This window comes from Emys orbicularis, chromosome 5 (assembly GCF_028017835.1).
Source record: "Emys orbicularis isolate rEmyOrb1 chromosome 5, rEmyOrb1.hap1, whole genome shotgun sequence".
Classification (NCBI taxonomy): domain Eukaryota; kingdom Metazoa; phylum Chordata; order Testudines; family Emydidae; genus Emys; species Emys orbicularis.
In genome coordinates this window covers 137,593,521-137,607,279 of record NC_088687.1, presented here as the reverse complement: position 1 = coordinate 137,607,279, position 13,759 = coordinate 137,593,521, and positions in this window count along the sequence as shown.

Below are 13,759 nucleotides of genomic sequence, written 5' to 3'. Positions count from 1 at the left end.
TATATTTGGGTTCATATTTGCAGTGGATCTCAAATGAAAGCTCTTTGGTTTTATATAGGCCCTGGTGGATATTTTTTGATCACGGCATAAAAAAACCACACGAGTCTGATAGTTTGACATGATTAGCAATCCTGAGCTGAAATAGTTCAGAATTAAGGTGTAGTAGCAGAGCTGTGGGACGGGTGGGAGCTGTTTTAGGGCTTGATCCTGCAATCTGCAGACATCACCTGCAAGGTACTGTGTGCCCCTTTACCTCCCACTACAATCTCTGAGAGCTGAGTGCTCACAGGAGGTGCTCTTCACCTTGCAGGATTGGTCCCACAGTGTGTCTGTACTACGAGCTTGGGATGAGAAATAACTGGGAATTGAGAGTGCCTGGGTTTTTCACAAGATCAGGTCATTTGTTTTATTTACTAAAGGCAGTGCTGTTAGCTGCATTGCTGTATGAAGCACTCAGTGCCACCAGGTTTGTTGTAAAATAATGTATTTGTAGAACTTCTATTCAAGGAATTCCAGCCTCAGCAATCTAGTTGCAGACAAAATTGATGCTCGAACATCGGATGAGAGAATCTGGAACCTCTAAACCTCTTCAGCTATATTGGTACATATGAAGGACTGTACCATTCAAAAAAAGAACAGGAGTACTTGTGGCACCTTAGAGACTAACAAATTTATTTGAGCATAAGCTTTCATGGGCTACAGCCCACTTCTTCGGATGCATAGAATGGAACATATATTGAGGCGATATATATATATATATATATATACATACAGAGAGCATGAAAAGATGGGAGTTGGCTTACCAACTCTGAGAGGCCAATTAAGTAAGAGAGAAAAAACTTTTGAAGTGATAATCAAGATAGCCCAGTACAGACAGTTTGATAAGAAGTGTGAGAATACTTGCATGTACCATTCAAGAGATTCAGCTGCTAGTTCTCCACTGTACACCAGAGTCCTTTTCACCTTTTCTGCAAAGAAGGCAATCTTCCCAAATAAGTGGGAAAATAAGTAACTACTTAGAAAAATTGCATTAGCTTTTTAAGTGTAATATTGCTAACTTAGATCATGCAGTGATCTGCGTTCAAAATTTGAATTAAGCTACGTTTGGAGTTGCACGTTTGAGGAGACAGTATTTCATGACTAGGATCTTGGATTTGTGCTTTAGCATGATATCCCACTAAAGATATAATAATACCAGATTGTTTTAGGAATAAGTCAGACTTCCTAACGTACCTAGTTCCAGATGTAGTAGAACTTAGATTGTAAGCTCCTTGGGGCAAGGGCTTTTTCTATGCCATGTTCTGTATAATGCTCAGCAAATTTTTGATGCTCAGTGAATTTAGACAACTTCTGCAACTTGCTTGGTCACACAACCTCAACTGGAATTTCAGTCCTTGCTTCAGCTTTGGTCTAGAATCCAGATGAAATTCTTATTGCCTTTATCTGTTAGGTTGAAGTCTACCCCTGTGCAGACCCTTTGTACCATTGAACCCCTTATTTTGAGGTATAAGATGCAGTGAGCGAGTGTGGGCCCTCTGTGCATTGCTTAATGTGAGATTTCAATGATGCAAAGGGTGTCATTTGGAATCCCTGTGCAGAGGTGAATTCATACACTTAGTGTTTTAGTAGCAGGAACAAAGGACCTGCACTGGACCTCTCCGAGATTAACGTACATACATGTTGGTTACAGGAAAGTGGCTTATCTTTCTATAGCAATTACTTGAAGCATGGTCGTGAGTTAAAGGATGATGAAAGAGGCTATGTGACAATGCTTTCATATGGTTTTGTACACAAATGGAACCTGTGGAGGGAAGAGAAATGTACATAAATTCTGCAGTAAGCTAACTGGCCTAAAACCAGGTCATGTGCCATGTTGCAGCTGTCCACATGTCAAACCTTGGAACTGAAACTGGAGTAAATAAACCATCTAGTGTCTTGGAATCTCCCCTTTCTTGGCTGCTTTTCCCCCATTCACTCCACATACATGTATAGGTAAGATGTCGTCTTTTTTTTGTTTTGTTTTGGTGGGTGGTTTTTTGTTTTTGTTTTTTAAAATAGAGCCTGAAGTTGTGGTTTGTGATGTCTTTGCTTAAACACGGAACTCACCTATGTAGTATTATTATTATTATATTTTTTGGGGTAAAACTGTTTTAAATTTTTCTTTGGATAAAATATTAGTTATTTTTATATACTCGAGACTCTCATTCTTCTGTTGCCTATTTAAAGTCTCTCGTCCTGCTCAACAAATGAACCAATCTGAATAATTATCTAGAATGGGGGTGGCCAACCTGTGGCTCCGGAGCCATATGTGGCTTTTCAGAAGTTAATATGCGGCTCCTTGTATAGGCACCGATTCTGGGGCTGGAGCTACAGACGCCAACTTTCCAATGTGCCGGGGGGGTGCTCACTGCTCAACCCCTGGCTCTGCCACAGGCCCTGCCCCCACTCCACCCCTTTCCCTCCCCTCCCATGAGCCTGCAGTGCCTCACTCCTCCCACTTCCCCATGGAGCCTCCTCCATGCCACAAAACAGCTGATCGGGAGGGAGGGGGAGGCGCTGATCGGTGGGACTGCCAGTGGGTGGGAGGCACTGGGAGCGGGATGGGGGAGCTCATGCGGGGCTGCTGACGTATTACTGTGGCTCTTTGGCAATGTACATTGGTAAATTCTGGCTCCTCAGGCTCAGGTTGGCCACCCCTGATCTAGAGTACTAGGATGAGATGGACAGGTCTGACCTAGTGAAAAGTTTTCTCCCCATTTAACTCTCTTTTGACAAAGCTTTTTCTTTTGATGGGATTGACTGTCATTAAGCCCTTTTAACTAAACACATACATTTTGGTCATCCTTGGAAATTAGCTATATTTGAAAGCAGGATACCTGGAGGAAAAGAATCCTATATTTACCCACTCCTGGTATTGAGAAGAGATTCCAAACAGTAGCTTCCTCAGTCTGAGTCATTGCTTTTAAAAATATATTCAAGGCAAATGACGTTGGCAGCATCTACACAAGGCAAGGCATAGAAAGAAGCTGTTTTTTGTTGTCACAGAATGTGCAATCTATTTCTGTCTTGGTGTGGGAGGTTTTAAAGCGGGTACCGTCTCGCCAAGTGTTGAGATAAATATAAACTCCTAAAATATTAAGTTTAAATAAAACGCAGAGGCTAGTGTTATTCAATATCCCTTTTCACCATTTCTTGATAAAACAATGCCTTTTCGTCTTTATTGTCATGGAGAAGCACTGATTGCTGGGATAACACAGCTGATCTAATTCTGCTTCCAGCATTCCTAGTTAATTGGTTTTGGGGAATATTTAAAGCGCTGGCTTGCTTAAAGGGTTAAGGCACCAATTCAGCAAAGCACTTAAGCATTGTGATTAAGCCCCATTGAATTTAGTGGGTCTTGATGTACTAGGGTGTTTTGCTGAATGGAGATGGACTTAAGCATGTGCTTTGCTGAATCTGGGTCTAACTCTGTACTTGCTTTTAAATCCCTATGTACTTCATACTTTAATGCTTTTTATTCAATGATATCAAAATATTTTGCAAACAGTAACTGGCTCACAACACCCTGGGGGCCAGTAATATTGGGTGTCTTTCTAAAAGATATGTGAGCTTGATGCAGGAATCAGTTGGTGAAATTCTGTGATCTGTGTTGTGCAGGCATCAGACTGGATGAGCATAAATGATCCATTTTGTCCTTAAAATGTATGAAGGGTATTGTAGCCTCTGGAGGGGAACCAAAGCATCTCTTTAAGATGGGAAATGAAAAATATTCTACCAAATGGAAACTGCAGAAGTAATGTAGCTAGCCAGACTGTAACTGCTCGTAGTTGGCCAGGTTATGAGGTTTAATGCCCTCTACTATTTCATTGGAGTGCTGAATGATCTGTAATGTCAGGACTTTCATTTCCCCCTTATCTGAAAGCCATGCCCTCCAAGCAGCACAGTATCCACCATTGCCACCCTGAGGCACTGGGTTCAGTACAGACAGGAAATATTCCCTTTTATCACCTTACTTTTTGGTCTCAGCCAGCCTAGTTAGTGACTCTTAGGGCAGGTCTTCACTACGGGGGGGGGGGGGGGGTGTCGATTTAAGATACGCAAATTCGACGTATCGCAGCCGACTTACCCGCTGTAAGGACGGCGGCAAAATCGACCTCCGCGGCTTCCCGTCGACGGCGCTTACTCCCACCCCTGCTGGTGGAGTAAGAGCGTCGATTCGGGGATCGATTGTCGCGTCCCGACGAGACGCGATAATTCGATCCCCGAGAGGTCGATTTCTACCCGCCGATTCAGGCGGGTAGTGTAGACCTAGCCTTAGCTTTTGAGATCTCAGAGCATTTTAGCACAATCCTTGAAACAGAGATTCTGCTTGGTATGAATGGTCTGTTTCTTTAGGGTGCCAAAGACTTCCTGTCTTACTGCTTGTTCTTATTTTTGTATTTTCTCCTGCCTACTAATTTGATAACTTTCACCAGGTGTGATGCCAAAAACTTAATCATTCCTATACCTCAAACCCCTGTTCCTTTGCAGCCGTGAGATGATTTTGTAAAACTACACTCCTTTGGCTTCAAATATAATCAATATTGTTTTATGGCATTCTTAAAGCGGGGGGGGGGGGAGGAAGTATCATAATAAGTGAAATAATTCTCAGCTGCTTTTAAGTCTATAAACATAAACCTTTTTATCCTTGAGTTTGATGCAAATAATAGGGACTGAATTTATGTTGCAGTTGGTTTTTAGTATATAGCATATAAAATTTCTGTGGGCACTGATTGCTCAGGAGAGTGGCTAATTTAAGAGGCCTTGTAGATGGTATTGTTGGATTTGTATATATAAAATGTTTGGTAGAGTTGCCAAATCCCCTTTTTGCTTTCATTTTTTCCATTGTGAATATTCAGTCTTTGAATTTTTTCTGTTTTGGCTTTGAATACTGAGCCCAGTGCTGTTTTAAAATGCTGAAAACATAGAGCTCATATACAGATTAACGTTTTGTCTTAGGAACAGTACGGTTGTTCTCACAGTTCATTTGCAAAAATGGCACTAGTTCCAGGTAAAGCAGTGTCTACTAGATTCAACTGCGCTTGATGACACCCCTGTAAACCCAGAGTGAATCCAGACTTCTCTAGATTTACACTGGTGTATCTAAACTCAAAATATGGCTGTGCATTTCTATTCTTGGCTCAATTGTTCAGCCATATACGAGAAGCAGCCAGAAACACAGTACAAATGGTTGATTTAGAGACGTGGCTTGACTCTAAATTATTTTCCTTTTTTGATGCTGACTGCTTGAAGCATGTCAGATTTTTAAGCAACCCTTCTGGGTTGCCCTTAATCTCAGTGAGTGGGAAGCAGAGGTCCTGATGGAAGAGATTTTATATCTGTAACTAATGAAAGTAGGTCAAGAAGAGTTTTGTGCTTAAATATACAATTGTTTTCTCAAACGCACATTATCCATTGTGGTAATATTTGGAAAATAATTATTTTGCAGATACTATCAGTCACAATATAATTATTGGAGATATGTAACTAGCATCTCATGATAGAGAAGAGAGATCTTAGGATGGATACTGTCAGAACAGTTCTCATGATTTGTATGCTATTCCACTCCAAGTGTAGCTTAAGTATCGTGGGAGCCACTGAGTTGTAGGCATCCTGAGAGCTGTTTTAACATAATGTTATTGTGGGGCGGGGGAGGGGGAATGGTCAGGTTCTAACATGGTCATCTTTCTTGGTTATCTTACAGTAAGGCCTGGGCTTAAATGGGCCTAATCACTAGAGGGAGTTCCTGCCGGAGTGGTTATGCTGAAGATTGCGCTGCTGAACCCTGCTGCACCTAGCCTGTGGGTAGACCGATCTGCAATGAGAGAGAGAGAGAGAGAACTGTTTTATGATGCATTTAATTTTTGCCACTCATTATTTAAGATAAGGGATATGTATAGAAAAGTCTATCAAAACTATGACCGTGATCTTACAAGTACTAAAGTCCTGCTGCTCCCATTGCCTTCCAGGGGAATTGCTGGTGCTCAAGACCAGCCAAAGTATTACTTGATGCCTTGACCCAGCTCAGTTGGTGTATTGGCCCTGTGGTCTTCAAGATACCTGCCTGGGTGTTGAGCATCCCAGGTGGAGCATAATTGTAGAGTTCCATGGCCAGAAGGGACCATTGTGGTCATCTAGACATTCTGTGTAACACAAGCCAAAGAACTTCCCCACAGTAATTCCTAGAGCAGATCTTTTAGCACCTAATGTTGATTTAAAAATTGTCAGTGATGGAAATGACCATGACTCTTGGCAAATTGTTCCAACAATTTATTGCCCTCACTGTCAAAAAATGTACACTGAATCCAATCCAAATTTGAAGCTTCAACTTCTAGCCATTGGATTGTGTAATAACTTTACTAGCCTGAAGAGCCCATTATTAATTATTTGTTCCTCATGTAGATACTTAGACGGCAATGAAGTCACTCCTTAACTTTCCCTTTTTAAGATAAATAGATTGAGCTCCTGGAGTCTGTCACTGTAAGGCATATTTTCTGATCCACTAATCATTCTTGTGGCTCTTCTCTAAATCTTCTCCAGTGTATCAGCATCCTTCTTAAATTGTGAGTTTTGGAACTGGACACAGTATTCTAGCAGTGGTCATACAGATGCCAAATACAGAGGTAAAACAATCACTCTACTTCTAGTCAAGATTCCCCTGTTTATGCATCCCAGGATCACATTAGCTCTTTTGACCACAGCGTCACACTACGAGTTCATATTCAGCTGATTATCCGCCACAACCCCCAGATCTTTGAGTCACTGCTTTCCAGGTGGCAATCCCAGGTTCTGTATGTACACCCTACAATTCCTAGATGTATCTATTTACATTTACCTATATTAAAACACATATTATTTGCTTGTGCCCACTTTACCAACCAATCCAAATCACTCTAAATCAGTGACCTGTACTCTTTTGAACCACTTCCCCAATTTTTGCATCATATTCACACTTTATCAGTGGTGATTTTCATAGAATCAGAGAAGTTTAGAACTGGAAGGACCTCAATAGGTCATCTAATCCAGTCATTTGCACTCAAGTCAGGACAAGGTAACACTAGACCGTTCCTGACAGGTGTTTGTCCAACCTGTTCTTAAAAACCTCCAATTCCAGGTTATTGATAAAAAATGTTAAACAGTGTAGAGCCAAGAACTGGTCCCTTCGGGACCCCACTGGAAACAACTTGCTTGATGCCTATTCCCTGTTTACAATTATATTTTGAGACCTATCAGCTAGCTTTATATCCATTTAATGTGTGCCATGTTAATTTTATATCATTCTAGTTTTTTAATCAAACTGCTGTGCGGTACCAAGTCAACCACTTTTCAGAAATCTAAGTACAGTAGAACCCTGTTTATCCAACCCTCCATTATGTGTAGGGCCCTACCAAATTCACGGTCCATTTTGGTCAATTTCACGGTCATAGGATTTAAAAAATCATAAATGTCATGATTTCAGCTATTTAAATATGAAATTTCATGATGTTGTAATTGCAGGGGTCTTGACCCAGAAAGGAGTTGGGGGTCTCAAGGTTATTGTAGGGGTGGTTGAGGTACTGCTACCCTTCTGGCTGCTGCTGGCAGCAGCGCTGCCTTCAGAGCTGGGCAGCTGGAGAGCGGTAGCAGCAGGCTGGGAGCCCAGCTCTGAAGCAGAGCCACCAACAGCAACAGCATAGAAGTAAGGGTGGCATGGTATGGTATTGCCACCCTTACTTCTGCGCTGCTGCCTGCAGAGCTGGGCCCTCAGTCAGCAGCCGCCACTCTCCGACCCCCTTACAACTCCTTTTTGGGTCAGGAACCCCATTTGAGAAACGCTGGTCTCCCCCATAAAATCTGATAGTATAGGGTAAAAGTATACAAAAGACCAGATTTCACGGTCCGTGACGAGTTTTTCATGGCCATGAATTTGGTAGGGCCCTAATTATTTAGCTCTCCTTATGAACTGAACAACCAGTGCACAGAAGTCCAGAAGAAGGCAGTCTCTCCTGTGACTGCTAGATGGCACTGCAGCCTCACAATTTCCCATTATCTGGATAATCAGTATTTTTGATTATTGATCTGGCCCCAGTCCCAATTAGATCAGATAAATGGGGTTCTGCTATATATTACATCAACAGTTTACCTTTGTCAACCAAATTTGTAATCATGAAAAAAGATATCAAGCTAGGTGGACAGGATCTGTTTTTTTCCATAAACCCATGTTGATTTTCATTAATTACATTACCCTCCTTTAATTCTTTATTACCTGAGTCCTGTATCAGCTACTCCACTATATTGCCCAGGATTGATGTCAGGCTGACAGGCCTATAATTTAATTATAATTACTATCCCATTTACCCTTTTTAACGATTGGCACAACGTTAGCTTTCTCCCAGTCTTCTGGAACTTCCCCAGTGCTCCAAGACTTAGGGCAGGTTTACACTGCAGCCGAGATCGATGCTCTGAGATCGATCCACCGGCGGTCGATTTAGCGGGTCTAGTGAAGACCCACCAGATCGACAGCAGATCGCTTTCCAGCCGACCCCTGTACTCTACCCCCGAAAAGAAGAGTAAGGTAAGTCGACAGGAGAGTTTCTCCCGTTGATCCCCTGCGGTGTAGACCCCGTGGTAACTTGACCTAAGGTATGTCGACTCCAGCTACATTATTCACGTAGCTGGAGTTGCGTAGCGTAGGTCAGCTTATCGCGGTAGTGTAGACATAGCCTTACTGAAAAGCAACATTAACTCTTGGGTGCAAGTTATCTGAACCTGCTGATTTTTAAAATTATCTACTTTCAGGCTAGGTCTACACTGGGGGGGGGATCGATTTAAGATATGCAGATTCAGCTACGCGAATAGCGTAGCTGAATTAGATGTATCCGATCCGACTTACCCCGCTGTGAGGATGGCGGCAAATCGACCGCCGCGGCTCCCCCGTCAACAGCGCTTACTCCTACCTGGGCTGGTGGAGTACGCGCGTCGATTCGGGGATCGATTGTCGCGGCCCGACGAGACGCGATAATTCGATCCCCGAGAGATCGATTTCTACCCGCCGATCCAGGCGGGTAGTCAAGACAAGCCCTTAGTAGCTTCTGGTTAACATCCACCAGAGCTAGGGGAATGGAAAGTATTATCATCACTATTTGATGAGACTATCCTCTGTTTTTTCCCCCAGATACAGAAGAGAAATATGTATTGAACACTTCTGCCTTTTCTGTATTATTATTGATAATTCTGCCATTTCCATCTAATAATGGACCAATACCATTGTTATTTGTTCTTAATATATTTGCTAGGTGCTGTACAAACACAGACCAAGGCGGAAGCACCTGAAATTGGGGAGCCATTTTTGAAAACCTGTGCTCAAGGCCCTGGGGGAGTCAGTGTTGACCACCCAGGAGTCCCAATTCTGCCCTCTGTTCCTGTCGCTAGCTACCATGGTTTCCGCTCTGTATGTACAATGGTCAGCAGAGAGGCTGGGTGCGGGTACCATATGCAGAGGAAGGGATTGTGCAGTAAAAAACTCAGGACTGAATTGTGAGTGCTGGGTTATATTCCCAGCCTTGCCAGGGAGCTGCTGTGCTCCCCTAAGTCTCACTTTGTGTCTGTTTCCCCATCTGTAAAATAGGGATAATGACTCTGTGTAGTGGGGGGAGGGGGGCATAGTGCTCTCAGGCCCCTGGAGCAGAGGTGCTATAGCTATGCAAAGTACTGATAGCAGCCAAACACTTGTTCATCTAAACTTACATGTATTTGAAAAAAAATATTTTTGGTGTCATTTCCTTTTTCACCCCACTTCCCAAAATCCCCTGTAGTTCCCTCTAATAACAGGGCTATTTGGAGTTGCAGGGAGATTTGTCATTTAATTCTAATTATGATAAAGATGCTCTGCTCTTCAATAGCACCTTTAGCCTGAGCCCATCAACGTGCTTTTCATCCGTGAGAGGGAGAGACAGGATATCTAGGAAACGTAGCCACCTGTGGGGTGGAACACAGCAAATGATCAGTAGAGCATAGAACCACGACAGAACAGGTTAGACAAAATTGAAGACTTGTCTTGTGTCCAAAGGAAATTTCCAGAGGAATTTAGGCAGGTGCTGGGAAATGGCATGAGCGGGAACTACTCCTGGGCAGTGGAGTGACCATCCTCTCCCTGAAACGAGTCAGGGCTACCAGGCTTGCTCTTGAGTTGGGGCTGAGTCCTGGGGGGGGGGGGGGAGACGATAATGGTCTTGGCTGAGCTTTTCTTTGGATTTGGAGGTTATAAATGTGACATTTGATAGATGTTAAGGTGTGTAAATCAACTCCAGTGCAGTTCCCCTGCAGTCCCCTGCCACCATGGATCCCTCTGCGTGTTCAGCCCTGTTCTGTGACTAAGATGCCACAGACACTAGGGGAGAGTGTAGCACCATGCTAGAACATCTTGCTGCGGACAGCTGAACACTAACAGTCTTGGTGCTCAAGTACATTCACTCTATTGGCAATAGAACTGGGCCCTTGGGCCTCCTCCTGCTGCCGTGAAGTACAGAGATGGAGGAGATGGGCCCTGCTACTGGCGGAGATGAGTTTAAACCAAACTCCTATACCCCCCCCCCCCCCAATCCAAAGCAGGCTCCACATTTTGTAAATGGCCTCTTATCTTCCTAGTGCATTGACCTAGCCCTGGCTTTTCCCTGCTCCAGTTTGTGTGGGGGGAGCTGATCCCAGTTGCCACTTCTGTTGGGCCTGCAGGTTTGTGCTCTGGCTTCCTCAGTTCCCCTTACTGTGAAGTGGCAGCTGGACTGACAGCCCTGCAGGCTGCTGCCCTCTAACCAGGGCACTGGTATAGGTCAGGCAGCAGCCGGGAAGCTTTGCCTTGCACTCTCACCCATGTAGCCTCTTCTCCGTCCCACCAACACTCCGTTCCTTTGCTGTTGCTTACCAATGACAATTGTAATAGCTTTTAGTGAAGGACCCGCATTCTGACAGGAACTGATCTGATGCCCCCTAACTCATTGTGCTTAGGGCAGCAAACAACTGCTGACCGTCAATGGTGGTGGGTCATTATACCACCTCTTCCATCGCAGATCTTCCCTTCCCTCTCTCTCCTGCCTCTGTTTCCTCCCCCCCCCCCCCCCCCGTGGGGTGATGAACACTAAAATCAACTCTTTTCTGAGAACTTGGCCTAGCCTCGGTTCCAGCCTGTCTCAGGCAGCAGTGCCCATGAAGATGGGCTCAGTGAATGTCAGAAACAGGGCCCCTGCAGCGCAGCCTCCTGGTAGCTGACGAGCCCCAAGGTGGGCATACAGAAACTGCCAGGTGGAAGGGCTGGGTGTGTGACAGGGCATTCGAGCGGCTGGAGGCGGAACAGCAGCAGACCACACCCTCCACACCAGCATTGCCACCCTGAAAACTAATCGGTGTGATCTCAACGGGAGCTCCAGCTGCTGGAGAGAGGAAGAGAATCAAGGTCCTGAGGCAGCGGTGGAGGCGGGAGTGTGGCTGGATCAGTAGCAGGACGTTCCATGGCGTCTCAGCTCCGATTCCTACCCCCACTAAGTTACAGAGGGGAGACAGCAGGCAGCCTGGGATGGGAAAATGGGGGATGGGTTAGATGGGCAAAACCTTGTTGGAGGAGTTTCAGGTTTAACCAAACCAAGGATCCTGGTTTCAGTTAACTGAGTCCTGGGAGGGCAGCTGGGGTTGTGGTTTACAGGAATGGCTCTCGCATTGGCCCATCTCTGAATTGACTGGAGGGTGATCAGATGCCATGGGGCCAGGGACAGGAGGATCTAGCTCCCCTCTTGTTACTGGCTCAGTGGGAGGGGGGCAGTGAGTCCCCTGTTGGGGGTTAAGGGCTGAGGCCAGCAATAAGTGCCTCCAGCTAGCTAGCTGCTATGACGCCTGGGCAGAGCTCCTGGAGCAGAAGCTGTTGTCGGTCCCCCTTCTGGATCTGCCTGCTAATCATCCCCTTCCCCATCCCTTCCCAAGGTCTCCTTTCCCTGTTCAGCCCAGGGCTGGCTTCAGGCACCGGCTAAGGAAGCAGGTGCTTGGGGCGGCCAATACAAAGAGACGGCACGTCCGGGTCTTCGGCGGGAATTTAGCGGCGGGTCCCTCAGTCTCTCTCTTCCTCTTTGAGCTGCCACTGAAGTGCTGCCGAAGAGGAAGAGAGGGAGTGAAGGACCCGCTGCAGAACTGCCGAAGAATGGAGTGGCGCGCTTGAGCTGCCGCTGAAGTGCCGCCGATCGGCAGAAAACCTGGAGCCGGCCCTGGTTCCGCCTCCCTCTGGACCTGCCCAGCTTCTGGCTACGCCTCTTCACAGCTCTTTGCCCTCTCCTGCAAAATGGCTGCCAGTCCGTCCCCCCCCCAGGGCTTCCCAAACTCCCCCATTCTCAGCCCCCCAACCTCTCTCCACTTCATCCACTCCACCCCAGGGAAAGGCTTGCCCTCCATCACTGGGTGCTCAATTAGGAGCGTGAGTCTCATTGGGGGTCACGTTTGAAACTGAGGCAGGTTCCTAAATCATGTCGTCCTCATAACGCTGAGCAGAGAAATGCCTCAATACCTTTAAAACCTGGGTCTTGGGCTGGGCGCCCATCAGCCAGGCAGTGGGTGGGCTCTGCTGAGCAGGTGGGTTTTCGGACACAACTGCGAGGACATGAGGGAGGCTTCAAATCAGGAACAAGCTCCCAGGATGCTGGGGAAGGAAAAAGAAGAGGACGGGAAGGAGAGAGACTGGGATGCAGGTAGGGTGACTAGATGTCCCGATTTTATAGGGACAGTCCCAATATTTGAGGCTTTTTCTTATATAGAAGTCTATTACTCTCCCCCCCCCCCCCCCGTCCTGATTTTTCACACTTGCTGTCTGGTCACCCTAGATGCAGGGGAGGATGGGGCAGGGCCAGGGGTGAGGAAAGCAGAGGGGCAGGTGTAAGGGTGGGGCAGGGACGGGGTGAGGAGAGCAGAGGGGCAGGGGTGAGGGGACAGGAGGACGGACAAAGGTGAGGACAGGGATGGGGTGAGGAGAGCAGAGGGGCAGGGGTGACGGGACAGGGGGCAGGTATGGGGGAGAGCAGCGGGGCAGGATTGAGGGGAGGACAGAGGAAGAAGGGTGAGGTGACAGGAGGACAGAGGGAGAGGGACAGGGACTGGGTGAGGGGAGAGCAGAGGGACAGGACTGAGGAGAGGACAGAGGGACAGGAACAAAGGGGAGGGGAGGACGGGGCAGGGATGGGGTGAGGGGAGAGCAGGGGTGGGGGAGGACAGAGGGGTAGGGGCAGGATTGAGGGGAGGACAGAGGAAGAAGGGTGAGGTGACAGGAGGCCAGAGGGACAGGGATAAAGGGGAGGGGAGGACAGGGGGCAGGGATGGGGTGAAGGGAGAGCAGATGGACAGAGGGGCAGGAATAGGGGAGAGCAGCGGGGCAGGGGTGAGGGGAGAGCAGATGCACGGGGTGAGGGGAGGACAGGGACTGGGTGAGGGGAGAGCAGAGGGACAGGTCTGAGGGGCAGGGATGGGGTGAGGAGAGCAGAGGGGCAGGATGAGGTGACAGGAGGACAGAGGGACAGGGACAAAGGGGAGGGGAGGACAGGGATGGGGTGAGGGAGAGCAGAGGGGCAGGGATAGGGGAGAGCAGAGGGGCAGGGACCGGGTGAGAGGAGAGGAGAGGGGCAGGGCCAGGGCTGAGGAGAGCAGGGGTGGGGGAGGACAGAGGGGCAGGGGACAGGCAGACCGGGACAAAGGTGAAGGGATAGCTGAGGGG